This window comes from Taudactylus pleione, unplaced genomic scaffold (genome assembly GCF_031769625.1).
Source record: "Taudactylus pleione unplaced genomic scaffold, aTauple2 ptg000208l, whole genome shotgun sequence".
NCBI lineage: Eukaryota > Metazoa > Chordata > Amphibia > Anura > Myobatrachidae > Taudactylus > Taudactylus pleione.
Window position 1 is genome coordinate 745,970 of NW_028284610.1, and position 17,452 is coordinate 763,421.

Below are 17,452 nucleotides of genomic sequence, written 5' to 3' on the forward strand. Positions count from 1 at the left end.
GCGACTAGAAGGGCTTTTTAACGTGCAAGGAGGCTAGTTGTATTAGGACACATCTGTAGCTCCAAAACATTGGGCTCAATTCCTTCTACTATTGGGGTCCCACTGCTCCCAAAATGCTACTTTGTCTGGAATATGACATCCATCACTCTGGCTACACTGTGATTGATATGGCTCCAACATGAAGCCTCTGCATGCTGGCACAGCTGAGCCCACGCCTTCCAGCTCACTGGACACCTCAGGCCACCTCCAGTTCAGCCTTCCTTCCTCAGGTATCTCCGACTGGCCTACATTGCCCTTCTCATACCTACCTCACAGACCTACCTCACTGGGATCAGCAGTGGTGACCCCTATTTATTTCCAGCCTGAAGTTGCTGCACCTTACCACATGCAGCGTTTTTATCACTGGAAGTCCACCATTTATTGAACCTTACAGAAGGTAGTGCATCCTGATCCATCCCACCAGTGGTTCGCTCATCTGAACTCAATCTATTAAGTTCTATAGTATTGCATGACTCTTAAACAACTTTTATACCCTTTTCACGTAAAACTCTGGGTCAGAGATTAGCCAGATGCAGGAACTGTGGGGCAGCAGTGGTGCAGCTAACAGAGTCCTGCGAGGTGGTACTACTCACGCACCCCTAGTTATGGCTCTGTTGGTGAGAAAGGGGTATTACTGTATGTATCATGTAAAATAAATCATGCCTCTAAAAATATATCCAGGCAAATTCGGGTCAAACGCATGCCCTGGTATACACACACTCATCCCTATCAGTGCCCCATCAGTTCCTCTCTCTGCAGGTCTATTTTCCCCTTTCTGAAATAGGGAGGGGGGATGTTTGAAGCTCCCATCCAATGGTGGCTCCAGAGGTGGGGCTGCAGCACAGTCCGAAATTCAAACAGGGGAGCCACACCAACTGCCAGGGACTCCCAACCAGTGATGTTTGGCAGCGTTTCAAATGGTAGTTGGTGTGGCTCCCCTATTTGAATTTTGAACTGTGCTGCAGCCCCACCTCTGGAGCCACAGAGTCCTGTGAGATATGGGAGTATGCTTTACAAATATGGCCCGTATTCAATTAGAAGCGAAAAGCTAAGATCCACAAAAAGTATCGTCGATTGCGACTTTTCACCAGTTGGAAAAGTATCGCCGTATTCAATTCCATTTGCTTTTCGCGTACACAAAAACACAATGCAATGTATAGGCGAAAAAGATTCGCCTATGAATAGGTGGAGAAAAAAAGTGCAAAATCGCTATTTAGGGGTGCAAAGGTGGGGAAACCACTCTGCACCCTTGGGACAGCCCCCCAAAGGATAACTGCATCAAAAAAACCCTAAACATAATAGAGGAACACCCCAAAAAATGACTTAGAAAAAGGGGGCGAAAAAGTACAAAGTCGGGGTACAAACTTAAAAAGTAGCGAAATAGACTTTAGGGGGGTCTGCAAGTAGGGGTGAGGTTTTTTTTTATTACAGGTGCTTGATTAAGGTGCGTTTTTAAAACTTAACTTTAGCGACTTTAAACCATGCTTGCACCCATTTTCAAGTACCCACAATTTGACAGGACTACTTATTTTCTCCTAAAAAAACAGCTGAATACTATTCTTCACCACTTGTGCAAAGACGCTAATTAGAAGAAAATGACACCCCTTAAATATCCCAAATAACTTTATTAGAGCTATTCGGGGGCATGTACATTGATCCCCAATGTTAGTGCATCTTTTAGGGGGTGTCAGGCTGATTTCCCCAATTCCGACAGCACTTTTCGCCTGGTTTGCATTCGCGGGTTTTGCGTTTTCACGTTTCTTGTATTTGAACAGGGCAAATCGCGGCTAAAATACGCAATATAGGTGAAAAAGTCCAGCAGGCGAAAAAGTATCGTGGGTGAATACCGCCCTATGGGGTCTAGTTACTAAGCAGTGTTAGGAGACACAGTGAAAAGTGATAAGGTACCAGCCAATCAGCTCCCAACTGCCATTTCACAGGCTGTGTTTGAAAAATGACAGTTAGGATCTGATTGGCTGGCACCTGATCACTTTTACTCTGTCTGCTAACACTGCTTAGTAACTAGACCCCCCCTATATTGTCAAATTAAACCAGTTTAAGTTTCTGTTGACATTTGTAGCGAATGATCAGACACATATGACAGAAGTACTGCAGGCTGAGAGGAGGATTTCCGTGTTGTGTGTGTTACTAAAAATGTATGTTATTACTATGTGTGCAGCAGCACGCTGTATTCCTCTTCAGCCGCCTGCTGCATGTGGTATCAGAGGATCCTCCTCCTGTCTCTGCTCCTGCGCCGAGCAGCTGCTGGTCTCCTGTAGAGTCACTGCGCCGCATCCCAGGAGAGAGCAGGTGACGGCGGCAGGGAGACAGACGCAGCACCGACAAGCAGGTAGGGAGACGGCGAGTGCGGTGAGAAGCAACCGGGGAGCGGGCGACGGGATGTAGTTTATGCTGGGACGTGACCGCGAGGTGTGAGGCTCTACAGGCCGGATATAGAAGGAAGACAACAACTAGTGGGAGCTGGGAGAGGCTGTGCTGCAAGGCGGTGTGTACACCGACAGCAGGGAGATCAGCTGACAAGTAATGTGCATGTGAATTCCCATATACAAGGCAGTCCATTCACCTTGCTTTTCTGTTACTAGCAGGCAATCATGTAGCACTGTGTTGTATATAGATACTGTATTACATGTGAGAAGGTGTACTCTATGTGCTGCAACATATTTATTTAATTGGCTGTCATTATAAAGTATTACACATCCTGATGTATCTATCTATCTATCATAAATGCAGTTGGAGGTTTCCGTTATTCCCTTAGACAGAAATACTGTTTAAAATTTGAGAAGAGCTATAGAACCACATAATCATTTACATTAGCTCTGTTATTTGTGGACGTTTTACAGGGCGATGTGATTAGTAACATTATTACATACCTCCCAACTTTTGGAAGGGTAAAATTGGAGCTAAGTAAGTGCCACCCCTGATCTGCCCGCTTTTGGACAAAACTGCCTCTTTTGATGGCCACAAATCGGTACTGTCCTGCCATTATCGGTACACTTGGGGTTATATTCATTCTGGGCAATGTGATGTGCAGACTTTTTTCCACTATTCCAGTGTCCAGTAACACTGTTTCTGAAAGGAGATAAAAAGCAATCGGACTGTAGAAGGAAGTCTGGAGGTAAACTTTAAAAGGGAAATAGGCGCAGTGGCTGGAGTTACATTAACGGCAGTTCAATGGATGGTTTGTTGTAGTGGGGATATTAATCTGGAAGAGGGTAAAGGAAAAATAGTGAAGTTTAGTATGTACGAGACCTATACATTATACAATGTGATGACCTCACACAAATGTGTCCGATTCTCCCCCAGTTTCACCAGCAGACACCAGACTACATAAGCAATTCAGTAATACTCTCCTGCAGAGACAGCTGTTCTGAAAAGTAGCTGTCCCCATGAACCCTATTGCTGCAACTTTTGCCTCTAATTGGTAGCGACAAAATTTTACACTTCCAATCTTGACCTGCCAGAGTAACTGCATGCGTGCAGTTTACACATGAGCATGGAGAGGGCTGATGGACGTGGAGGGATTCTAATGGAACCCTTTTCGCAAATCAGACCTCCTTCCCATAAGATCGAGAAGACTCTGGGAACTAACGCCATCTGAAGATGGTGCCAGTTACTGCAATCAAGCTCCTAACACCTTTAGTTTTCTGAGATTGATGAATTTAGGTCCTTTTTCTATTACATGGGGACATGAGACACACAGGGAATGTGCTGTACCCTGGAGATATCAGTGATATCTTCTGCAACAATGCAGAATGGCTTTGTTACTAAAAACATGGGTAAAGTACTGTTTCCACATGTATAACGGACCTATTCAGCTTGATGAATAGGCCTCTTAATATTTACAATCCTAAATAGCATTTTTACACATATCTTGGAAAAAGGCAATATTAAATTTCCCCCTTATCAAAATCCTGTGTTTGCCCTAGAATCTATCTTCTATATTTTATCTGTTTTAAAACAGTGCATTGGAAAAAGAATTGGGCCATTGCTTGCTTAGTAGTGGAGATAAGTCAGTAAATCACACTGCAGAGAATAAATAGGTCACATATGTAGGATTATTAGTGAATTAAATAGTACAGATAACAGAAATAGTAAGTGTGTATTAGATGGGTAGTATCACATAGTATACCCAAATCCTCATTTATCTCCCTGTATACATCAGTAACACATAGTGAAAAAGGTAGTACTGACTAATACATAACCAAATCTTTGGAATATTATTTTCCAGGGATAAAACAATGTGAACAATGGTGCTTTTGCTGATATAAAAATATAAATCACATTGGGGGTGATTCAATTCAGTGCGATGTTGAGTAGCTTCGGGATGGAGTCCTCAGAGCTATTCAATTGACCACGCTGTGCTCTGCACTTAGGGCCTGATTCAGAGCCGCTCGTAAGCGGCCGATCGTTTGTTCCGAGCGATGTTTGCACAACTGCACATGCGTACGGATCGTAATATGCATGCGCGAACCAGTCAGTGCGGACGAAAATCATTTGTTCGCTAAATAGCAAATGCCTGCTATTTTGAATGACAGGATGAGGCGTATGTGGGTGGTAACAGGGGAAGGTGCTTGAAAACGGTGAGTGGAGATCCGAACGCAGGCGTGCTTAAAGGTCAAAACGGGTGTTTTATGGGTGTGCATAATTAATACAGCAGCGTCATTGACCACGTCACTGGGTTATTTTATAGTCAGAACTGCTCGCAAGATTGCGGTAGGGAAAACCAATCACAAGAATAGTGGCGTAGTTTTCCAAAAAACAACAGCATGTTTGGTTCGCTCGTTCAGATCTAGAGGCGTGAACAGACCGCAAAGAGCGAACGGTTCATTTGAATAGCCACCCCTTTTTTCTGAACGAACAAGCGCAAATAGCGTCCGGCTCTGAATCAGGCCTTAGTTGGGAGATGACAGTTACCGTGCCTTAAGCCGGGTGTTTAGCCTTGATAACTGTCATTCTCCGACTTAAGTACCAGACGCACACGCTAAGCACGACATCAGCATCGCCTCCCTAGTTTAGTCGGATTTCTGCTCGCACCTCAGGGTGCGAGCAGAAATCTTTAATACTCCTTTCACACTGCCATCAAATAACCCGGGTTACTGCACATGAAAATGCATAGCAACCGCAGTTACTGCGCAGTGTGAAAGGGGCCAGTTGAAATAACCTGCGTCGAACTTCCTGGCATTTCAACTCTGGTAGCGTGCAGGGTTGAACACAAGTTCAACCTGGCTCGCCGTGCCGTGTGAACGGGTAACCCGGTCGAGGCGACCGTTCATTGCATAGGTAGAGCCGGCACTTGAAGATCAGATCATGCCCAAACGCCAGCTCAGCAGTGATGGCGGTGACGTCATCGACCAGGCATTGCTGCCGGGTCAGCGGCGCCTGTCTGAAAGGGGTCTCAGGCGGGTCGCACCCGGGATCGAAGTGTGCACAAATCCCGGGTGCGACTTGCCATTAGTGATGTGAAAGAGGTAGTAGTCAGGAGTTTACAGTGCGGTCAATTGAACTCCTTCCCAGGGCTATTCAACATTGCACTGAATTGAATCACCCCAATAGTGTGAACTCTTCTAAGACATGATAATTAAATCAGTACAGTAGGAATTTTTATATAACAAAAGAAAATATATGTGCAATAAATCTAAATAAATATGTCTGGATAAAATAAATTGACCTATATAAATCACATAGGATTCACTCTTCTAAGAAATAAGTCGTATAGTAATTCCAATTGTATTTTTTTTTTATATATATATATATGTCAACTGCTAAAACATCAAATAATTGTAGAGTGTATGATAAATCCAACCCAATAATACAAGTGATTATAATAAAAAACATGTATTAAAACAATGAAAAAAGATTCAAAATATAAAAAATTTTTGAAGATTAAGGGAAATATGTCTAGTGAATATTTTTTCACCTAAAATGTATGTCAGGGAAATATAAATCCAAAATATAATGGATGTCATAGATAGTGTTCCTTGACCCCAGCCCATTGTGTTTGCGCTCACTTCAAAATTATTGATTGTAGTGCATAACCATAAATGAATCCTCTGCATGATTCAGGTTCTCAAAAGTATATTGACATTTTTCCGCAGATGGAGGTAGTTTGGTAGCGACGGGTGTGGATTGAAAGATCTACAGTAAAAATGTAGACAATGTCTAGGTAGACACCTGATGTTGGACAGTCAATAGGTCGACAGGGACAAAAGGGAGACACACTAAAGGTCGACAGTTACAAATGGTCGAAAGGTCAAAAGGTCGACTCGTAAATGATCTACACATTTTATTGTTTTCTAACCCTAATCTTCACCCTAGCCATCCCCTTGGTGCCTGACCCTAACAGTCCCTTCTAGTCCCTAACCCTCCGGTAAGTGCCTAATCCTAAAAAACTAAGAAAAAAATTATGTCGACCATTTGTACATTTGTCAACCTTCAAACATGTCGGCCTTTTGTCCCTGTTGACTGTCTAACATCTAGTGTCTTTCTAGACATTGGCGCCCTTTTTAATGTACAGTAGATCTATAGACCAGATCCCGGTAGCGACATGTCTGCATTTCCAAACAGCTCCTCTTTTTTAAAATATTGCTCCAAAATCTCTTAACACAATGGGCTCGATCCAATAGCCCGCGATGTAAATAGCGCAGGGAGATAGCTCCCGGAGCTATTCAATTTTGTGCGGTGTGTAGTCGGAGAATGCCCGTTCTCGCGACTAAACGCCCTGTTTAAGGTACGAGAACGGGCATTCCCCGACTTAACTTCCCGGCGCGATGCTGTTTTCCAGGCGCGAAGGGCAGAAAACAGCCTCTTGTCTGGAGTTTTGAGTTTTGTCGAATTTCTGCTTGCATTCCCGGAGGGATCCGGTCTAGGATTTATGTTTATGATTATCATTTTTATTACTGCACAATAAAAACTAGCTCCTGCTAGCTTGCACGAAAGGCCCCGGACTGGTGTGCTGTTTTCCTGGCTGCTGTGTGTTAGTAGGTGTCCACCTACCCCAGGAGAGGGACATCCTACCCCGGTCCTATTACAGCGTGTTATGGGAGTGTTACAGGCATGTCAATGCAGGAAGCTGCGTTTACAGATGCAAAGCCGCAAGCATAGCAGGCCGTGGGCATATGGAGAAACTTTCCATGCCGTAGGGCTGCTACAAGTTTCCATGGTGCGATTGATGGTGGTGTATAAGGACATCCAAATCGGTATTACAGCGTGTATGGATGCTAAAAGTGGGCATCTCAGTCCTTGCAAATTTGACTGAAGAAGTTTGTAGTGGCATTAGCATAAATGGGCAACCACCACTAGGCACTGCTGCGTGCGCTTCTGCATGCGAGTCAGAATCAGACCCTGTGTAAAGAATTTGGGAACAAGGTGTTAGAAAAGAGGAGTTTGGAAACCAATGACCTCCTTCTGTATAAAAGTGTCATCATACTTTTGAGAACCTGAACAATTTGTTTGCAGAGGCCATGTATGGATATATGTTATGCTCTACAATCAGCAATTAGGAAGTGAGTGCAAACACAACTGGGGAGGATTATGGCACTCCCGACATAAACTGTGACGTGCTTCAACAATTGATGCATTTTATTTCAAGATGATATATAGGGCCATATTCAATTAGGCTGTGAAAAGCCGTTATCGGCGATGACATCATTTTCGAAGGTTTGACTTATCCCCGTAATCAATTGTCCTGACTTTTCGCTGGAGCGAAAAGTCTATGCATTGGGACAAGCGAAAAAGTATCACCAATGAACAGGTGTTGAGAACAAGAGCAGAATTGGGGTTTTGGGGTGCAAACTTCCAAAAACCACCCTGCACCCCTTGTACAGGCCCCTAAAGTTATTCTGTGTCAAAAAAATGTAAAAAAGTACCACAGGACACCCCAAAAAGGTACTTTGATTTTGGGGTCAAAAAAAAAAAGGAGGGGACAAACTTTTAAACTAGCGAAACGGACTCAGGGGGGGTCCCCAAGTATGCCCCAGGTGTTTTTTTTTTTTTATTGCAGGTGCTTGCGGAAGGTGGATTTTTCACTTTAGCCACTTAAAAATATGCTTGCACCCATTTTCAGGTACCCCAAATTCGATGGGACTACTTATTTTCCGCCAGATAAGTGGCTTAATGGTATTCTTCACCACTGTCCCAAAGACGCTAAACAGTACCTATTGAGACCAATCAAAGACCCCAAATACCTTTTGCAGGGCTATTCGGGGGTTCCCATAGTGAACCCCCATGTCAGAGCATCTTTTGGGGGGTGTCAGGCTGATTTCCCCAAAAATGACAGGACTTTTCGCCGATTTCGTTTTCGCCGAGTCCCGTTTTCGCCGATTTGGAATTGAATACAGGGATAAGCGGAGACGAGCGCAATAACTTTTCGACGGCAAAACCTCCAATGACGGCGAAAAGTCTGGCAACTGATTTTTCGCTCCAAATTGAATATGCCCCATAGTATCTTTGAAAAAGACACAACAAGTGGTGAAGACGTATGAGCAGTGACTTGTGCACAACTGATCTTGGAATGTATCAGCAAAGCTGGTTTCATCTGTTAAAGACTGTTCCACTGCAATATTATGTGTATTTATATCATTCTTGCCAACTCTCCCTCATTGTCAGGGAGACTCCCTGAAATAGTAACAATCTCCCTGAAGAGTCTAGCAATCCCTCTGATTGTACCTTTTCCCCATTATGAAGCTGTTATTTTAAAAGAAAAAAGATATATATACTGTATATACTCGACTATAAGCCGAGTTTTTCAGCACATTTTTTGTGCTGAAAAAGCCCCCCCTCGGCTTATACTCGAGTCATGCATGCATGGTACGCAGCTGAGTAGTGTACCATGCGGGGCGCGGTGCAGTCTGTGTCTCTGTGACACAGCTGCACCGCGTGTGTAGTACTGACCGCACGGAGTTCGGTCAGCACTACACATTGCCAAACACACAGCCGCCGGCAACGGCAGCTGTGTGTTTGTTGTAATCAGCAGCTCGATGAGAGTCTCAGACTGTCATCGGCTGCTGCTTCTCCCACTGCGGGAGCCATCTTCCGGCTCCCGCAGTGGGTAATGGGAGAGACGTCGTCATGATGACGCCTCTCCCATAATGCAAAGCGGCCAGAGGATCCAGTAGCAGCGTCGGGACCAGGAGCGGGGTTTCAGGTAAGTGTTTTTTTTTCTTTTTTATATATATATATATATATATATATTATATCGCTCCACTGGGGGCAGTACCAGGGGGGGGATTACTACTGGGGGCACTACCAGGGGGGGGTTTACAACTACTGGGGGCAGTACCAGGGGGGGGATTACTACTGGGGGCGGTACCAGGGGGGGTTTACTACTGGGGGCACTACCAGGGAGGGATATTGCTACTGGGGGCACTACCAGGGGGGGATTACTACTACTGGGGGCAGTACCAGGGGGGGTATTACTACTGGGGGCAGTACCAGGGGGGGACCCTACTGGGGGCAGTACCAGGGGGGGATTAATACTGGGGGCACTACCATGGGGGGTATTACTATGGGGGGCACTACCAGGGGGGCAGTACCAGGGGGGGATTACTACTGGGGCAGTACCAGGGGGGGATTAATACTGGGGGCAGTACCAGGGGGGGATTACTACTGGGGCAGTACCAGGAGGGGATTAATACTGGGGGCACTACCAGGGGGGGTATTACTACTGGGGGCACTACCATGGGGGTATTACTAGGGGCACTACCGGGGGGGATTAATACTACTGGGGGCGCTACCAGAGGGGGAATATTACTACTGGGGGCAGTACCAGGGGAGGAATTACTACCAGTAGCTGCTGCATTTCCCACCCTAGGCTTATACTCGAGTCAATAAATTTTCCCAGTTTTGTGTGGTAAAATTAGGTACCTCAGCTTATATTCGGGTCGACTTATACTCGAGTATATACGGTACATTTAAATGGGATCATTAGTATCATTTCCCTGCATTGGTTATAAGGCACAATGATCCCTATGGTTTAGGGTGCGGGGAATTGTAGGGGTAAGGGTAGGCTTAGGATACCTACTGACAGGTGTAGGTATCCTAACCCTGTCGGGATATCATTGTCGGTATTCTGACCGTCGGTATCCCATACCTAACCCTGATGGGGAACTCCAGCGTGAGTATGTACAGCATATATTAAACAACATTATTGGAATTGTAAAATTTGGACAGCGATTTGAAAATCTGAGTTCTATATTCCATAAATGGGCACGGCACAGCTCTAATAGTGACAAGATCTCTGAATGGGACATGTTTGGATGCTGTAGTAATAAGAACAGATTAACATACTAGTGACTTTAAATCTATGGCCTGATTCAGAGGCGGATACAATGGCAATATTTACGTAGATCAAGAGATTGTTTGCTAATGTGCTTACACGAATGCTACATTGCGCCGCCCACTTGCAAAGTGAGTGACAGGTAGTCAGCATTTGGGGGTGGTAATGGGGTGTTTAGAAAAACACAGACGTGTCTGACCATTTAAATGCCATTTAGTGGGCGTGCATACTTTTGTCATTGTGATCTCCTACACAGCATGAGACCCCTCTGCATGTCAGGAGAGCTGCAGTGTTTGCAGGTGGTCAGACTTGGCTATCATGCTGCGTGATTGCCCGATGAGTGCCAATGGTACTGATGTTTATGCTGTTTATGCTGTTGCACGTCATCGTACGGATATAAGAAGGCAGCAGGGTGCGTCCCTATGCTCGGGTATGCTTTGGAAGGCATTTGCATATTTTAGCAACTGCGATCCATGAGAGTAAGCGTTTGCATTACCGTCCGTCTCTGAATTGGGCCCTATGTACACAGCCTGTATGTGAGTTCTACATTTGTTAGTTGCAGGCAAATCAATCTTGAATTGTTACTGCTTATTCTAACGCAGAACATTAAGGATGATTTACAAATACCTCATTTAGATACAGAATACATTGAAGGTTATTTACAAACATTTAATTTAGTTGCAGATTTTGCTGAATCATTTTAAGTTCATATGGAAAACTGTATGATCAGTGCATTTTGTTGCCATGACTTTTGTTATAATAATTATAATACCCAATGAAATATAATTTGAAATATTAGCAAAAATAGCCATAGGTTACAGACAAAAAAGCGGGAGAGAGAGAGGTGAAGCTATAAAGCAATCTTACCTTATTACAGTGTGTGCACAGCACTAAGTGTCACTAGATTTACAATGTAGAGCCGCAGCTTTTGCCAAGATTAATATGCAGCTTGCTTTCACTCCCATTTGTTCTGTATATTAGGGAATCAAATTTTTTTCTTGACAAGCTGTTCCTAGAACATGTATTAGTATTTGGCCAATTACAGAATCTTTTATTCAAGTACAGACTACCAAATTGAGCTTGCACTATACGCATATTTTAAATAGGCAAGTGTGGCCTAAATGATACATTTTTATCAGCAATTTAATTTACATAAGTCATAAATCCTCTATAACAGAACCAATAAATCACAATTTGGACTTTGTCGGGTACTTGAATCTTAAAAATTGACCAAGCTTATGAACCAATGCATCCTTCATCCTAATATCTACAACCAGCTGTATATGGAAGCTTAATTCGGCTTACATGAAATCCTTCAGATGTGCAAGTTAGAAGAAGGCCATGTTACAGTGGAATAGTTTGCCTGCATAAAGAGCTCCCCGGGATTAATTCTTTGTTAATAATAAATTTCACATTTTTTTTATAATACGGGATGTGAGAAAAGTTATTGGCGATAATTTTGAGAATGGTGGAATTTTAGTGACTGGAGTTCTTTCATTTTTGGATGATATTTGTGTTTTTAATTGCATCTCTTTTTATTCAACATGTAAAAATTAACAAGCAGCCTCTGCTTATTTTTTAAGTAAATTATTTTATAAACTTCAACTACATAATGCTGAGTGATTATTTGCTGCTAAGAACTATTATTTCAATCTTAAATCACTGTTTTCAAGCAAAATAAACTAGTAGGTGCAAGGATCACTCAAAGAATATGAGGGTAAAGGTCATATTTTTTATCTAGATAATGTCATCTTTAAACATGGATATAACGTTAGGCTGTTGCACCAGACAGATTTTATTTACAATTTAATAGGGGTTAGTCAGGGCCGGATTAAGCCTTCAGGGAGCCCGGGGAATTAAAGAAAGGGATGCCCTCTCCCCGTTGTCAGCACCATATGATTTTGTCTATTTTTCCCTCCCCAACAGGTCATCACTCCCATCCCCGAAATAATATATTTAATGATTTTCCCCCACTCCAATACATTCAACTTTTAAACATACAGCTCAGCAACCCTGAACACTTTAGCCCAGTGGTTCCCAAACTGTGTGCCTCGGGACACCTGCAGGGGTGCCTCAGGTTGGTGGTCCAGCACTAAATCAAATTATTTATGGCCAATGTAATATAAATATGTGGATAAACAGAAGCGCAAACCTGTTACCCACTACATAAATGAACCTAAGGATGACAGGTAAGCACAATTTACTTCACTTTACTACTTCACTACTTTTCTTTTCTGAATTTCTCAATAACAAACTTTTGGTTAGGGGTGCCGTGAAAACAATGCTGATGCACTAGGGTGCCGTGATTCAAAAAAGTTTGGGAACCATTGCTTTAACCCACAGTGCAAGCATCCCGGCCACCCTGGACGCGCGCGCAGGCATCCCGGGCCACCCTGGACGCGCGCGCAGGCATCCCGGGCCACCCTGGACGCGCGCGCAGGCATCCCGGGCCACCCTGGACGCGCGCGCAGGCATCCCGGGCCACCCTGGACGCGCGCGCAGGCATCCCGGGCCACCCTGGACGCGCGCGCAGGCATCCCGGGCCACCCTGGACGCGCGCGCAGGCATCCCGGGCCACCCTGGACGCGCGCGCAGGCATCCCGGGCCACCCTGGACGCGCGCGCAGGCATCCCGGGCCACCCTGGACGCGCGCGCAGGCATCCCGGGCCACCCTGGACGCGCGCGCAGGCATCCCGGGCCACCCTGGACGCGCGCGCAGGCATCCCGGGCCACCCTGGACGCGCGCGCAGGCATCCCGGGCCACCCTGGACGCGCGCGCAGGCATCCCGGGCCACCCTGGACGCGCGCGCAGGCATCCCGGGCCACCCTGGACGCGCGCGCAGGCATCCCGGGCCACCCTGGACGCGCGCGCAGGCATCCCGGGCCACCCTGGACGCGCGCGCAGGCATCCCGGGCCACCCTGGACGCGCGCGCAGGCATCCCGGGCCACCCTGGACGCGCGCGCAGGCATCCCGGGCCACCCTGGACGCGCGCGCAGGCATCCCGGGCCACCCTGGACGCGCGCGCAGGCATCCCGGGCCACCCTGGACGCGCGCGCAGGCATCCCGGGCCACCCTGGACGCGCGCGCAGGCATCCCGGGCCACCCTGGACGCGCGCGCAGGCATCCCGGGCCACCCTGGACGCGCGCGCAGGCATCCCGGGCCACCCTGGACGCGCGCGCAGGCATCCCGGGCCACCGGGCGTTTTGTTGTGCAAGATGTGAGGATGTCTTTGTATAGGATGACCTCCCAGTTCAAACATGTTAGTTAGTTTTGTCTGCCAACAAGTTTGCTTTTAATTTGCAATTTCAATTATTGATGCCTATTATAGCAAACCCTGAATGAATAAACATTTTTTTCTGTTTTCAACTTGCCTTGTGAATTTCAAGAAAATTATGCATATAACTTTTTTTTTTTTTCTTATTTTTGACTCAATAATACTTGCTGTTTTAATGAATTGGAGCACTTTCCATGTCTTTTATAAACGTACAGAAAATGAAGGACATACACTATAAATAATTAGCTAAACATAATGGATGATAGTTAGCAGGTGAAAGCTTGCCAGTTCTTCGGTGGTCCATGGGACTCCAGTTGCACACCACTGTTGTACTCAATCCACAAACCATTTTTGGTATTCTGGCATAACTCCCAACTTTCCAACTATCCTAACTTTTCCCTGACTTCCAGGGCTGTTAGGAGGTGTGTTCTTGTCACAGACACGTGCTGCAATTCAGATATTTTAGGAAGAGACTTTTGGCTGCCTAGCTCTTCAAAATTGGTAGTACGGTATGTTATGGTATTACAATTCCCCCTGTCCCAAATAACACAGTTTAAATGTTAGAAGGTATGATTATGGTACTACATGATGGTATATTTGTAGAGTTTGCGTTGTTTGTGTCAACTCTGTATTTCAGTTTATGTTTTGGCTGACAACATTGAATTGCAGAGACTTCTAGAGCGAAGGAACAAAGAATGTATTTCTCTGGTGGCCGGCCAGCCCACACTCTTGCAGTAATAGGTGCATGTGAAAAGAAAGACATATTATCTGACAATAAAAACCTCAGAGATTAATAACTTTATATTCAGAGCTAGCTACACACGAGAATAAAAATGAATCTGCTGCCATTGATTAGACATACTGTATCTTCATAGTATAGGATAATCAAGAAAATAAGAAAACTAAAGACAGACCAGTATTTAGTGTCACAAGACAATAAAGCATAATTCCATCCAAAATGAGAAGCTTAGTTTTGGGTGAAATCGGGTGAGATAAGTTAAACAAGAATGTCACTTCCCTGCGCTGCAGCGGTCCTCTGACCCAGCGGGTCCTGCGCTGCCTCTAGCAGAGACATGGTGGAGGCCCTTTTCTGCGTGTTCTGTTTTTTTTCCAACCTGTCATACAGTTGTTGAAGACCCTACCCCAGAGCTGTCTCATCACTTGTCAGAAGGATGAATAAAAATGTGTTGGTTTTAGGTGTAAAGGCGGGTATCCACTAGCCGATTAAAATGAGTGATTGAACGTTATCGTTCAATCATTCATTAATCGTTCACAAATAGGGCGTGAAAATGTCAAACACGACCAGCAATGCGCGCTCCCGCTGATCGTTTTTTGACATCTATCACCACCTGAACATGATGGTCAATCTGCCGATAACGACAGATTGACCGTGTTCAGAGATGAGGGAGGGTGCCTACACTGAACGACATATCGTTCAGTGTAGGCACTGCAGGGGGAAGAGGAACGACTGTACGACTACAATGTTGTAATCGCACTGTCGTCCTACTATCTGCTAGTGGATACGCACCTTAAGGGAAATTTTATAAATTGAAACAACATTTATGAACACCGAAGAATATGGATTTGAAAGGCAAATGCTCTTTGTTAGTTTGCAATATTAATTTTTATTATTCCTGTGTTTTGTAGTTTCTTACTGTATGTATGTATGTATGTATATATATGTATATATATGTATATATATATATATATATATATATATGCCCAGTTGCACCTTGTTTTACACAGTCTGCTCTTGAGCTATTGGGTTAGCTTGTCAATATTATGACTATTGGGTAGGGGAGAATTATGTTAGTAGCTGGGCAGATCAGGCCATTCCATCCTGATGAGGGGTAGCTGCCATTATATTCCTGATTTTATGGACAAATACAAGTCAAAAATAATAATTTCTAAAATGCAAGTTGAGCTAAAAATCCAAGTCTGTAAGATGTTCCCAATTTAGAGGATCAGTGCTATCAGTGTTTGCTCTCTATGGGCACCTAAGAATGTCCTATTACTCTTGAACAGATTTCCATGAGCTACACGCTGGATTACGGGTGATAACTGTTACGGAATTACTGTACAAATCTGTCCATAAACCAAGCCAAGAAATGTCACTTGAATCAAAAGATTGAAATTGTTGAATGTGTCTACAGCCTCTCTTGCTTCTTATTTTTTGTTTCCTTTTTGTTTGCGCTGTGCTCACAAACACTTACAGATCCTTTTTTTCCCTTCAGTTTAAAGTAGTGAGAACAATTATATTCTATCCTGTGCTTCCCTTTTTAAGCACTATGGGGAATAAAATCCTATGATTTGGTTTCTGATTCTCAGAACAAAGTGTTAAGGAAATAGTAAAATAGATGCTTCACCTTTTACAGCTAAAACAATAGTCCTTACATTGCTCTTTCAGGGGCTGATTGTGAGTTGGACGTAAAGTGACTGTAGTTGCAAACAGCCGTGGAAGCCTGATTTACTGCCTAATGCTAATGCATTAGGCCTGCAAGCGGGAAGTCGTGCCGCCCAGTGTTTATACGCCAACCTCCACAACCATCGTCACTAGTATCAGCACTTACATTAGTCCCATGCTAGGTGCACTAGAGCAGTCAGACACAGGCTTCCTTTCCCCATACGCACAACTTTAGATACACACCGACAATCCCATGACACGCCCATAAGTCAGTGCTGTTCCATGCAATATCATTGTTGTCCAATGTAGGTAAATAGTTTGATGTCCAAATGTCTTGCTAGAAAGAGCAAACCAGAACAAGCCCTTCTCCTGGGTATCACCTAATACCCACAAACCATGCCAACAACAAAACAGTGGAGAGTGTTCATATTGGTGTTTTTTTTGAGAGTTCTCTGATTTCTCTCCAATTCATTTGTATTCCACATGCATTCACCCGGTAAGATTATAATTTCTCCCAATGTTTTCTTTAAAAAGACAGGCTTCCAACAGATATGTAAAACAATAGAAGAAAGATAATATAGTGTAATAACGTTTTTGTTTTTTTAACACTTTATTTATTAAAGCAATGCATATTATTAAACAGTGTACAAAATAGTAAAAAAAATAAAATAATAAATGTTAGTACAAATTGTGTCTTTTCAGAAATGCATTAAATAAATCAAATATTGTATAACAAACACTTTCTGACACTGTACCTTCATAAAAAGGGAAACATATTGAACAGACAATACAAAAAAAAAAAAAAAACATTTCAAAAAAGAATATAACAAAAGATGTCTTTGTTTGTTCGCCTATCCCCTCCCCCACATTTCCTCCTCGAGCAGTACCCTTGAAATTTTGTCTATAAATTAATATCTCTAATCCAGATTTATAAAACTATTGGAGGATCTTTATCCACTATACGATGCATGAACCATGTGGTATTTGAAAATGAGTTACATATCTGTGTTTTAAGGGTTGCAATGTAACTCTCCCATATTGCGAAGAAACGTTCAACCTTTGTCTCCTTTTCCAAAGTAGCTCCCACCCACTCCATTCTAAAGAGATAGAAAAGTTTAGCTTTGAAAAGACTCATGGAAGGTGGTTCCAGTTTAATCCAGCTCTGTAAGATGGATTTCCTTGCCGCGGCACTCACTGCCAACAATAGTTTACGGCTTCCTCTCGTTATGCGCAAATCACTGGAAATAATCCCAAACAGTGCCCACTCTGGACTTAGAGGTAAATAATTGATTAAATGTGTTACTGAATATGAACGAACATCAATCCAAAATTTACGTATTATAGGGCAATCCCAAAGGCAGTGTTTTAGGTCTGCTTGGGGATTTCCACATTTAAAACAATGATGCGAATCAGATAAATCAATCAAAAATCTCCTATG

The 17,452-nt window shown here is 44.0% G+C and overlaps 1 protein-coding gene across 3 annotated transcripts in view; it reads left to right on the top strand.

Annotated features, from left to right (window-relative positions):
• The first annotated feature begins 2,266 nt into the window (after positions 1-2,266).
• STARD3NL (STARD3 N-terminal like) overlaps positions 2,267-17,452 on the top strand; it is an 84,790-nt gene continuing 69,604 nt past the window's right edge. For all 3 annotated transcript variants that reach the window (XM_088478136.1, XM_088478140.1, XM_088478138.1), the window contains exon 1: positions 2,267-2,389. The gene's annotated coding sequence lies outside the window, so the exon portion shown is untranslated. The remainder of the gene's footprint in view (positions 2,390-17,452) is intronic.